Source organism: Dasypus novemcinctus, chromosome 21, assembly GCF_030445035.2.
Source record: "Dasypus novemcinctus isolate mDasNov1 chromosome 21, mDasNov1.1.hap2, whole genome shotgun sequence".
Taxonomy (NCBI): Eukaryota; Metazoa; Chordata; class Mammalia; order Cingulata; family Dasypodidae; genus Dasypus; species Dasypus novemcinctus.
In genome coordinates this window covers 25,833,363-25,846,330 of record NC_080693.1, presented here as the reverse complement: position 1 = coordinate 25,846,330, position 12,968 = coordinate 25,833,363, and the positions used below count along the sequence as shown (strand labels likewise).

General features: G+C 41.9%; 1 long non-coding RNA gene across 3 annotated transcripts in view; it reads right to left on the bottom strand.

The window, feature by feature from the left end:
- Positions 1-5,412: 5,412 nt before the first annotated feature.
- Positions 5,413-12,968, bottom strand: part of LOC105744333 (uncharacterized) — a 62,631-nt gene continuing 55,075 nt past the window's right edge. For all 3 annotated transcript variants that reach the window (XR_011646799.1, XR_011646798.1, XR_011646797.1), the window contains one exon: positions 5,413-8,731. This is a non-coding gene — a long non-coding RNA (uncharacterized lncRNA). The remainder of the gene's footprint in view (positions 8,732-12,968) is intronic.

Genomic DNA, 12,968 nt, shown 5'->3' with positions numbered 1-12,968 from the left:
TCCAGTCTCCTGTTTAGAAAGTCGCTGTTGGTAGTCACTGCTGGGAGAGCTAAAGGGGAAAGAAGATTAAGGGTCTCAGTGTGAAAATCTGCACTGAATCCCCTTGTCATTAAGGCGGCACGCTCACACTCAGCTGTGCCCAGGGCTGCTCCGTTAAATCCTCTTGAGAGAAGGACTCTCCAGTCTTCAGCTAAGATGGTGCAGCAAGAAACTGGAGATTCAACTGCTTCTATTTTTTTTTTTCAGATTTTTTTTTTTAGGAGGTACCAGGGATTGAACCAGGACCTCATACATGGGAATCAGGCGCTCAACCACTGAGCTACACTCGCTCCCCTCAATTGCTTCTTAAATGAGCTTTTAACTAATTAATCTCCTTTACCAACACATTCCTCCTACCTGTACTTGGTTGCATTTGGAGCTGTCCTTTGATGGGCTCTGTGGTATAAAGCAGGTGTTTCTTGGCTTTCCCTATTGCTGACCTAAGACATAGTTTTCTGGGCCTTAATATACACCGTCCACTTTTCAAAACTATCTTGCTTGTGTCTCCTATCAATTCTGTTTATATTGGTTTATGCTTTTATTTTCATTTACTGACATTTATTTTTTATTTTTTAAAAGATTTATTTATTTATTTATTTAATTCCCCTCCCCTCCCCCGGTTGTCTGTTTTCTGTGTCTTTTTGGTGCGTCTTGTTTCTTTGTCCTCTTCTGTTGTCGTCAGCGGCACCGGAAGTGTGGGCGGCGCCATTCCTCGGCAGGCTGCTCCTTCCTTTGCGCTGGGCGGCTCTCCTTATGGGTGCACTCCTTGCGCGTGGGGCTCCCCTACGCCGGGGACACCCCTGTGTAGCAGGGCACTCCTTGCGCGCATCAGTGCTGCGCATGGGCCAGCTCCACACGGGTCAAGGAGGCCCGGGGCTTGAACCGGGGACCTCCCATGTGGTAGACGGACGCCCTAACCACTGGGCCAAAGTCCGTTTCCCTCATTTACTGACATTTAAATATGGCTTGTGAAGAGAGGTGAGGCTAAGGAATGCATTAAACTTACCATTTTTTATTAGATTGAACTGTCATTTCACACTTTTTACTTCTTGACTTCACTGTACACATTTTTCAGTAATTCCTTAGTACCATCTCCCAATTTAGTAATTCTCTGTTTTCAGCTTAGCATTTATCCTTATACGGTTTTGGTTTTCAGTGAGTATATATATATGTTATTTCCAGGAATTCTAAAAGGTTCTTTCATACCAGGTTGAGTAGCAGGGAGCTAGGGTGGTGAGAAAGAGAGACAGGTTATCAGCCCATGTGAGCAAGCGGGCAGGAAAGGCAGAGTTTCACAGAAACCAGATTCCTAGAGGAATAATGTCACGGAGGATCACTGAACCTTGGAACAGAAGCAAGCTGGGAAAGTAGAGAATGGAACTCTTAGCCTGAGCCGATGTCGTAAGAGGAAGGGTGAAGTGGTCTTACAATGGAAGCACTCCCTGGCTACTCCAGAAACAGAAGCAAACACTTTCTGGGAGAAAGGTCTCCACAGATTAAGATCAAGCAATGAGTTCACAAAGATGATGAACTACACAAAGAGGCCAGTCACTAATGAGCAAAATCAGAAGCAAGAAGGAAAAAACAGATTTAGATTCAAAAACACTAAAGCTATGAGTACTGACAAATACAGAATATGGAATATATATATTTGAAACGTTTAAAGGAAAAAAAAGAGTTATATTACAAACACAAGCATATAAAAAGAATGTAATCTGGATTGAACAACTCGATTAGAAAAAAAATCATCTAGAAACCAGAAAAACAGTTATTGTAATTAAAGTCTCAAGGGATGATTTAAAACAGCAAATTTGGGGAAGCAGATTTGGTTCAATAGATAAAGCATCCACCTACCACATAGGAGGTCCAGGGTTCAAACCCAGGGCCTCCTGACCGGTGTGATGAGCTGGCCTGTGCGCAGTGCTGATGCGCGCAAGGAGTGCCTGCCACGCAGGGCTGTCCCCCACATAGGGGAGCCCCACGCACAAGGAGTGTGTCCCATAAGGAGAGCTGCCCTAAGTGAAAAAAGTGCAGCCCACCCAGGAGTGGTGCCGCAGACACGGAGAGCTGATGCAGCAAGATGATGCAACAAAAAGAGACACAGATTCCGGTTGCTGCTGACAAGAATACAGGCAGACACAGAAGAACACACAGCAAAAAGACACAGAGAACAGACAACTGGGGGGGGGGGGGCAGGCTGTGGTTCAGGGAAGGGGAGAGAAATAAATAAAAAATAAATCTTTTTAAAAAAAGAATAAGGTCAAATGAAGATGTTCTTGGATTTAAGGAAAAAATTGAGGAAATTTACTTCCCAAGACCCGCTTTAAAGAATTTTCTGAGAATATGCTACCAAAGAGAAAGACAATAATCCCAGAAGAATATGCCAGGAAAGCAAGCAAACTTTGCAAGGATAAACTAATCATGTTTTACAATTTGTAGATTAAAAGAGTATAGGGATTCTGGATCTTCTCTCCCACAGAGCATCTGTAAAGCCCTACACAGCCTATATGGAGAAGCTTTTTTAGGACTCTGAAAAGCAATACTAGCAGGTGGATTGGGGAAAAGACCAGAATGCAAACCAACAGTGAGTTTACTGTTTTTTTTCCCCTCCAGTATCCCCTGGACTGGCCTCAAGGTAGCCTGAAACCCAGAAATGTACCTCAGCATGTCAGGAGAAGCCCTCAGTTCTGTCTTAGGGATGAGGAGAAGGGTCTCCTGGAAGTGACAACAGCAGCAATGGGGGCCTGGAGGCACCTCAAACTCTAAGGACGGGGAAGCTTCCTGTCCTGTCAGAAGAGGTGTGGCCCCAATGAGTGGGAAAAAAAACCCGTGTTTTCCTTCCTCTGTCTGTCCTCTTGCCACTTGGCCCCTGATGAGGGCACAGTTGCATGAAGTGTACAGTAGAGCAGGGTAAATTAAGCTCCAACTTTCTGGCCAGAGGACCAAAAAGGAAAGTGCCTGGGGAGATCACATAGAGGCAGGAGCTCAAGAAAGGAATCCCAAAATGTTGTGTATGAACGCTTAGGCTCACTTCTGAGCTGCACATGTGTGGATATGATCATAAACCGAGGACCTAAGGCTTTGAGAACTGAATTAAGAGACAGGCCACTACCCAGCTTCCAGACTGACCACTGGGGGGCACCCGCATGGGACAGATCCAGATGGCGCTGCAAAGCCTTTGAAAACGGAACTGATATTGAAATCACAACCCACAGAAGACCAACTTGTGGCCTTAACCCAATCGGGTCAATTGCCTGATAAAAACAAGAACATTAGCATTTTCCATAGGATTTAAAGAAGGTCCAAAGTCTCTAACATAATATTCACCAATCCCACATTATTCATCATACAAAGAACAAGGAAAATCTCAACTCACATGGGAAGAGACAATAGGCACCAATGAGAAATAACACAGATGTTGGAATATACAGCAAAAACTTTGAGGGAGCTATTATAAAATACCCTGACAAGTAAGGGCAAACACTTTTGAAATAAATGAAAAGATAGAAAGTCTCAACAAATAAGTAGAAGATATAAAAAAGAACCAAATGAACATTTTAGAACTGAAAAATACAATAACCAAATAAAAAAACAAAAACAAAAACTCAGTGAGCTCATCAGCCAAAGAGAAATGAGAAAGGAAAAAGTCAGTAAACTTGAAGATAGACCAATAGAAACTATGCAATTTTAGCAACAGAGAAAAAATTTGGAGAGACGTGATCAGAGCCTCACAGACGTGGGAAAATACAAAAAGGACTAACATTCATGACACAAGAGTCCCAGAAGGACAGGAGACAGAGTGTGGTGCAAAAAAATATATATATAAACACTTAGAGAAATAAAGTTGCCAAATTTCATAAAAGACATAAACCTACAGTTTCAATAAGGTCAGTAAACCACCAACAGGATGAAACAAACAAACAAACAAACAGATCTTCACCAAGACATCACAATCAATCTGCTGAAAAATAAAGACAGGAAAAAACCTTGAAAGTGGCCAGAGAAAAACAATGTATTAACTAAAGAGGAACAATGATTCAGAAGACAGTGCAGTTCTCACCAGAAAATATGGAGGCCAGAAGGAAGTTGAATAATATTTGTAAAGTGCTAAAATAAAAGAACGGTAGGTCCAGAATCTATATCCAGTGAAAATATCTTCCAGGAATGAAGGTAAAATAAAGACAGTCTCAGATGAAGGAAAACTAAGAGAGTCCATTGCCAGCACACCTGATTCAACAGAATTCCTAAAGGAAGTTCTTCAGACAAAAGGGAAATGATGCTGGAAGGAAACGTGGAACATCAGGACCTAAGGAACAGCAGGGATTTTAAATAGCTGGGTAACTATAATAGACTATTCTTCTAATGAATTCTTTAAAATATGTTTGATAGTTAAAATCAAATATTATAACATTGCTTATGGATTTACAATATACATAGATGTAAGCTCTGTGTCCACCTCCTTCTTATCCTGAAAACAACTCCTTCTTCTCCCTCTACTCAGCATGTCTTTTCTCTACCATGTGGCTTCTACATCTTTGTAATTTGTTCCGTTATGGCCATCTTGACTCTTACAGTTTCTCTCCATCTTTTCTCCTATTGCTAACTGCCTGATTCTGCTATTTTTCAAATCTCTCTCTCTCTCTTTCTTACCCCGCTCCCCTGCTACTTTCTGCTTGGGCAGTGGTTTCACCCAAGTATACCTTTTTACACTTCTAGATGGCTTATGATTTATCTGCTCTTGGGTAAGTGGCCACCTGTGGCTGGGCAGCAGTTTCATTTTGTATAAACCAAGTAGAACCAGAGCTTCCCCTCAGCAAGGGCTGTGGATGGGGCAGATTCCCTTAGAAGGGGATGGCAGGCATTATGATTATCTAGTGGAGTATGGCCGCACTGCACAATTCATTATTCTGAGAACCATGACATAATACATCTTCACCCTTCTAAGCATTTATAGGGTCTATTCCTTCTTCCTTCAGTGCCTGTTCCCCTTCTCTGCCTAGAAAACTTGTTTGTGCTCTTTAAAATCCTCATTTGAAAGCTCAAAGGCTGAATAAGTCACTCCTTCCCTTCTCTTGCCTCCAATCTCTATTCAAGCATTTAATATATGCTGTATTGACACTGGTTGCCTACACATTTGTTTCCCCAGTCAGAATACCAGCTTCCAAAGGGAGAGGATTGAGGAGTTGCTCGTTGCCAAATTCCTATTACCAGGCACATTCATTCATTCATTCAGTTAATAAATCAACAAATAATAATTGAATGGCCACTGTGTATCAGGTACTGCACTAGCACTGGAATGCAAATGTAAACAAGTCAGACAGAGCCCCTGTCCTCTTGGAGGGCACAGTGAATCACACCATATCTGGCACATAGTAAATGTTCAATAACTTTATTTGAATTGATTGCACTTGCCTGCATTTCTTCTACCAAAGGTTTCTTTGTCCCTTCTCAGGTAGCAGAGCTTTCTCATACACAAAGCAGGGGATAATTAAGTGAGCTATGAGGACCTCTTCTAGAATTCCCAGAGGCACCTCAAACTTGGTTTGTTCAAAACAGGGCCCACCATATTTCCCAATCCTACCACTCCTCATGAGTTCCACGTCTCAGTAAACAACACCGTCATATCCCCAGTGGCCCAGGCAGAAAGGAGGAGTCCTTTTGGAGCCACCTCGCTCCTCTCTCTCTATCCCATACATTCTTCTTCACCCTTGCTCTCACTTTCTTTCACTATCACCACTAACTGAATAAAAGATGCTGACAATTTCATTTCCTTCCTGGCCCTTCCACCACCCCACTCTGTTGCCCACTCTGTATGCTCTTATCATCTCTCCCCAGGACACCAAATACGTCCTCTCATGGATCTCCTATTTTCTTTGCAACCTCATCACTTATCTCTTCCTGGCTCCAACTTCATGAATTCCTCTGCATTTTCACCAGCTTCTTGCAGATCCCCAACCCTCCTCTATTCCCATCCACCTGGCAGATGCCCACTCAGATTTCAAGAGTCAGCTCTCATTTCCTCCCCTAGGAAACTTTTCTGTCTCCCCTAGGTGAACTGACCCTTCCTTCCATTGTGGGGACAAGACCCTATTCAGATTTCTTTCTTCACTATAACACACTGATGCATTTATTTATGCCTTTGTTTCTCCCACTAGTACAGGAACTCCTTGAGGGGGAAAAAAAAGCCTGGTATACAGTAGGTGCTCAGTAGAGACATTTTGAATGAATCTAGTAAACAAATAAAGCACTTCCCTTCTTTACCCTTCTTTTTCTGTGAAAAAAGTGACCAGGTCTTCCAACAAGGGGTTTCTCTGAGTCTCTTTACAAGTTAAATAATCCACTGCCTGTCTGCCAGGGTGGAGCCAGGCACCTGAGCCCTCACCTCACATCCCCAGATGGAACCTCTAGCCCCAGGCCCTGCCAATGGCAGGTGGGAGAGTGGACTTCACCAGGCATATGCTCCCATCCCTCCTTGGGGATCTTCACCCCCAAACACCCCTTTATGCTCTCCTTTAACCTGCTCCACAGTTTTATCTCTTATCTGTCCCTATAATATCCCCTTGTTTGTCCCCTCCAAACTTTATCTTCTTTGCCTCTAAACCCACCAGCCTACCTGTAAGCCTAATTACAGTGGATAAAAGCTATTGAACATCTGCTTTGCTAGGCACCGAGGGTAAACAGAGGAATAGGCATGGGGGAGGCCAAACATGTACCGAAAGAGATAATATGCAAATACCCATCCAGTGTATCAATAATCAGTATCCTCAGGCTTTGGAAAGGGCATTATCACGGGCAGTGGAGGTGGCCGGAAAGTGCTTCTTGGAGGAGATAGAGCTTGACTGCGCTTTGAGCTGGGAAAAAAAGTTCTTGGACAAGTTGAGAGAAAGGGGATCAGAATCTTGGATTGAGTAGTGGCTCCTGCAAAGACCCAGGGGTCGGAAGGTGCAAGGTGTTTTAAGAGAACATTAAATTATTTGGGCCGGAGTAGGAAGGAGGTATAGGGATATCATGGTGATAAGACTGGAAAGTTAGGTTGATGCTGGGCTGTAGGAGGTATAACTGCCAGGTTGAGGAAAAACTGTCAGGTAAGCAACAGGGAGCAGTGAAGAATTCTAAGTTAAGGAGAAAGAGAGGATTAAGATATAAATAGTGTTTTGCAAAGGTTGCATGGCAGCTGTGAGGAGATGGATTAGAGAAGAGAGAGGGGCAGGATGATGGCCATGGTCTAGGTGCTGAATATAGAGAATGAAAAGATGGGATGGAAGGGAAAGAGCTTACAGAAAAGGAGTCAACAAGCCTTGGGTATTAGCTGGAGAGGAGTCAAGGACAGAACCAGGGTTTTGAGCACATGACTGGGCACGGGGGGTGTAAATGTCATTGACAGAAAGAGGGAAGCTTGGAGAAGAAGCCCTTTTGAGACGAATGATTGACAAATGGTTGTAGACCCATCTGAGTGACAGGTGGTGGGGGAGAGATCGAGGAAGGGACGTCTAGCAGGTCGCTGGAAATCCAGAATTGGAACTCTCGAGGGAAATCAAGAATTGACCAGGAGATTGGGGAGTTTCTGCTTGGAGGAGAGTGAGGACGAGGACTGGATGAGATCTTCAACAGCAAAGCGTGTTGTGAAATGAGCAGAGGTCCAAGGGCTGAGGCTGAGAGATACACCTGCTCCTAGGGGCGAGGAGAGGAAGGAAGACGGCCGGTCGGGGGTCAGGAGGAGAACCAGGGCAGGGAGGAGCAGTCAGCGGGAGGGAGGCTCACGGCTCAAGGAAGTCGCTGTAACCTGGTATGAATGTGTCTGTATTATCTGTTTTGTAGGCTTAGGAAAAAGTGTGGTAGGACATACAGCAAACTGCTGGGAGAGATCACCTCTCCAAAGTGAAAAAAGCCGAGGACTTTCCTTTCAGTCATGTATGAATTTCTAGTTTGTAGCATCACTTTTATAATTACCACTCACCCCACTCCGGCTAAAGAACAGTGGTGATAAACCATTTTTCTCTCCCACAGCTTTCTATCTCTCTCTCCAGCCATCCCTCTTAGTTTCTTCTCAGCCAGTGTCCCACCTCTTCCCTCAGCACACCCCTAATCTCCCCACTGCAGCCTTTAAATTCTCCACTCTAATTTCCTTAAGCTGTCAGTCAGCCACTCTTTGGAGAGGAGGGAAGGGCAAACTGACCCAGAAGCAGAGAGCTTCTTTCTGCTCTAAGGCATGGTTTATGGTTGTTCCCATACCAGACAGCCCCCTCTGCTCCTTCCCACCTAGTTATTGTTTCCGTCTTTAATGACACCTTCTCCAGCGAGGCCTCGGAGGTTACCAGGATCTGGCTTTGATAGAAGCTTTACCCTGACCCTCTGCATCTTGATATTTACTAGGCAAAATAATAAACATACAGTGGTAGCTTACCTCTGAACCGTGCAAGGTGGCCTACACAGCACCCTCACATACTTGACTTCATGTGAGCCTCTCCTGGGAGATAGGCCTGACAGATATTATTCTACGGAACAAATAAAGAAGGCAGGATTCAGATGAGCTGCTGGCCACAAAACTTGCAAATGGCAGAACAGGAACTAGAAACCAGAATTTCTGATTTCCAGTTCAGTGTTTTTTATATAGCTTTTCATGTGTTCATATGGTGTTACTTTTAAAATATTGTCACGTCTTCGGCTATGTGCTTTCATCTTCTTACTTGATCTGGAAAAAGAAAAAAGGAAAAAAAGAAATGATATCATCTCATCCCAGGATCAGGACATCTCCTCATTTGGCTGCAAATATTATTTTGTGTCACTACCACTTTTATTATAACTTTTGGTCTTCATTAACTTTTTGTTATTTTTATACACACACCACACCACATACAATGAGCATATACTACATATTCCTGTGCAGTATCTCTTAAATTCACTTCCTCATTCTCACTACTAAACTTTCCTCTCCTTTCTTTGAAGGGCTATCATATTTTTGAGAGCAGGATAGTAATTTTCTCAGATTTGAAGAATAGAAAAAATCACCAAGAAAATAATAGTAAAAAAGCTGAAGATTTGGTTAACAACTATAGGACTTGCTTCCTTGCCTTAAAAAACACACACACACACACACACAAACCAGAAAACTGGAAAAATAGGCCAAACACTGTTTTCCATCACTGGAAAACAGGTAGTGCCAGACAGTGAAAGAAATAAATGAAATGAGACCTCAGATTGTTATGGCTTTCTGCCTAGAGGCAATTTCTGGGCTGTAGCATAGGACAAGAAACTTAAATAACGCTGAACTGAACTAAGGAAACAGAGATCAGAGTTCAAGGGGGTTGAAACAGAATTTAGCGGGCAGAATACCAGAGAGGAGGGAGCAGCTACACAGAAAGAGCTCCAGAAATCTGCATAGGGGTCTCTTTGAGTGTTTGGCTGAATACCAAACTTATGAAGGGTGAAATTTCATGTGGCTGGCAAACAATTACCAGGAAGAGAAAAACTACATGGGGTTGTGAACGTTGAAAAATTCCCAGAGCTCACACAAGACTGGAAGTTCTTCAAGTGTCCACCAGCCAGAGTGAGGAGATCTCACTAATTACACAGGGCTTTCAGTAAAGACTCCAAGATTCATACCTAAGTGGTAGGACTAAACTAGCCCTAGAGTACAGGCTACTCTAGATCTGTCTTTAAAAATGCTTAAAGGCAAACTGAAAAGACCAATGGGCTCTGCAAATAAATCAACTGACACACAAAAACCCAATACTCTCTAAAGGTATACAACAGAATTAAGCACGCAACAATATAAAACTCACAATATCTGGTATCTGGTAAAAAATTACTAGTCATGCAAAGAAGCAGGAATGTGTGACCCATAACCAGGAGAAAATGTAATCATAGAAGCAGACCAGAAATGACAGAGATGTTGAAATTAACAGACAAGGTTATTAAAACAGCTATTATAAATATTCTAAATATGCTCAAGGATTCATAGTAAACCATGCCAATAAAAAGGAAGCAAAAGACATTAAAAATAACCAAATGGAACTTCTATAGATGATAAATACAATTGCTGAAATAAACATTTCAGTGGCTGTGATTTACAGTGGATGAGTCACTGCAGAAGATCAATGAACTTGAAGACATAGCAATAAGAACTATCCAAAATGAAGCCTAGAATTAAAAAGGTCAATATTTAATGTATAAAAAGCTAAAACTTTGTGGAACATCATAAATGTAAAAAGACAAAAATAGGCTGGGGAAAATAGTTGCCATAAGTATAGGAACACTGTCAATATTATATAAAGAACACTTGCAGGTAGGTAAGAAAATTTTGGGGTTCCCAAAGATTAATGCATGAAAAAGTAGGTGCAGATCATTCACCTGAGACTAAAAACAATCAGAAAACAAATGCAAGAGACTAATGTTTCACCTCACCAAATAAATGCAGAGAAAAATATCACTAATTTACAGCTATTAACAAAAATGTAAAACATTTCAAACCTCATACCTCTGCCAGGATGTATTCCAAAAGAATAAAACAGTAAAATGTAAAAAATGAAACCATAAAGCCTTTCTAACTACAACTCAAAATCCAGAAGCAATAAAAACAAAGAATGGTAAGACAAACTGGGAATAACTGCCATTCGTGTCATAGAGGATTAATCTCCCAATTAATATTTAAAGAGCTTCTATAAAATGAGAAAATAAGAGATCATCAAGCCAATAGGCAAATGGCAAAAGACATGCAAAGAGAGATCACAGAAAAGGAACTACAGATAGCTTTTAGACATATGAAATGAGATTCAATCTCACCCATAATACGACAGAGACAAATGAAAAGATACAGAGGTAGCATTTTTCACCAATCAGGTTGGCAAAAATCTAATAATAACAATGGTGGTAAAAGTATTGTGTTCTAAGTGCTTTCGACATATTAATTCCTGATGTGTTCTACAGCCCACAATTTTGTGTTTAATAGGATAATAGGAAAGCCACACTCTTCATATGTCATTAGTGGATAGTGAACTGGATATAACCCCAATGGAGGGCAATTTGGTATAATATCTAATAAGACTGCAAATATAATATACCCTTTGATCTAGTAGTAGCTTTTCTGAGAATTCATTATTCAGATATACTTGCCCCAGGGAAAAAATAATGTGATTATGATTACTGAATCATTACACAGATGCCTTTTTACTTCCTGGTTTATTGTAAAGGTAAAAACCTGAAATTACCGAAACTTTCTGAACTAGATTCCAGATGCCTTGATCTCTGATAATGATTGTAAAACTATATAACTTTTATCTTTGTGATGACTGTGACTGACTGCTTGTCCCATTTGGTATGCACCTCCTATCCTGTTTCACAACTTTAAAGTCTTATGACCAATAGCCAGCACCTTACTGCTTATTAAGAAGGAAGCTGAGCCAGCCCCACCCCAATTAGTCATGAGCATAAATCTGCTAACCCTGAATACTATGAAACTATCAGAATTATTGCAGTTATGCAGGGGAGATAGATTTCAGATGGTTAAGTTATCTGTTCACCTTGCTATGCACTGGCAATAACACTTTCTTTCTTTGAAACCCCAGTGTTTCAGAAATCGGTCTGTGCATCAGGCAAGAATGTGCTTTTGCTCAGTATCATAAGTATCTAGAAACATAAAAACATCATTTTTTCGCAATGTGTTCTCTCCTGGAAATTAACTCTCAAGGAATACTCCAATAGAATGGAAACTTTGCAAAATGATGTTTAACACAAGCGTTACTGCTAAATGTAAAATTCAGAGAGGCTGAATTAATTAATCTTTGTAATCTACTAATGGAATATACAAATGAAAACCATAGTTATAAAAATCATGTAGCCATTCCAACACCCAGATCTTGCTTTCCAAATACCGTTCTCCAGGCAAACCAAGGTTGATTCTAGAGCTGGGGCAGAGAAAATACAAGATGAGCCTAGAGCGTCTTGTACTACCAGAACTAAAGTGCTCAAAAAGAAAGAAAAAAAAGAAAAAAGGATGGGGGCATGTCACAAGGAGATGACCTGAAAGAGCTACTAATGGTCAAAGCTGGAACGACTGGGGCAACAAAATAAATAATGTAGAAATGGATTATAATGTAGAGTATAAAATATATAAGCACACTGATATGAATAAATAAATTATTAAACAAAAATAAATAAATGGCAGAAGCAAACCTTCCTTACCGAATTCCTTACCGAATTTCTGTAGCTCCTTCTCCCTCCAGAAGGAACTTGGCTTCTCCCACCCCTTTTTGAGTGTGGACTTACCTTAGTGGCTCATTTCCAAAGAAAAGAGTAAGGAAAGGGAAAAACAGTAACTTTACAGTGGAGAAACTTGGCAAACATGATCTTAAACGAGCAATTGCGGTTTACATCCCAGCAAAGTCCTGTGGATCTCATGCACCCCTGACACGATGGGATGAGATGGGCACTTCACCTCTATGGTATTCTTTCCAAAAGCACATAATCCCATTCTCATCATGAGAAAAATAGCAGACAAATACAAGTTGAGAATCATTCCACAAAATACCTGATCTGTACTCCTCAAAATGGTCAAGGTCATGAAAAGTAAGGAGAGACTGAGGAACTATCACAGAAACTAAGGAGAGAGGACAACTAAAGGCAATGCGGGGAAATGGACTTGGCCCAGTGGTTAGGGCGTCCATCTACCACATGGGAGGTCCGCAGTGCAAACCCCGGGCCTCCTTAACCCGTGTGGAGCTGGCCCATGCGCAGTGCTGATGCGCGCAAGGAGTGCCCTGCTACGCAGAGGTGTCCCCCGTGTAGGGGAGCCCCACACGCAAGGAGTGCACCCCGTAAGGAGAGCCGCCCAGCGTGAAAGAAAGTGCAGCCTGCCCAAGAATGGCGCTGCCCACACTTCCTGTGCCGCTGACGACAACAGAAGTGGACAAAGAAACAAAACGCAGCAAATA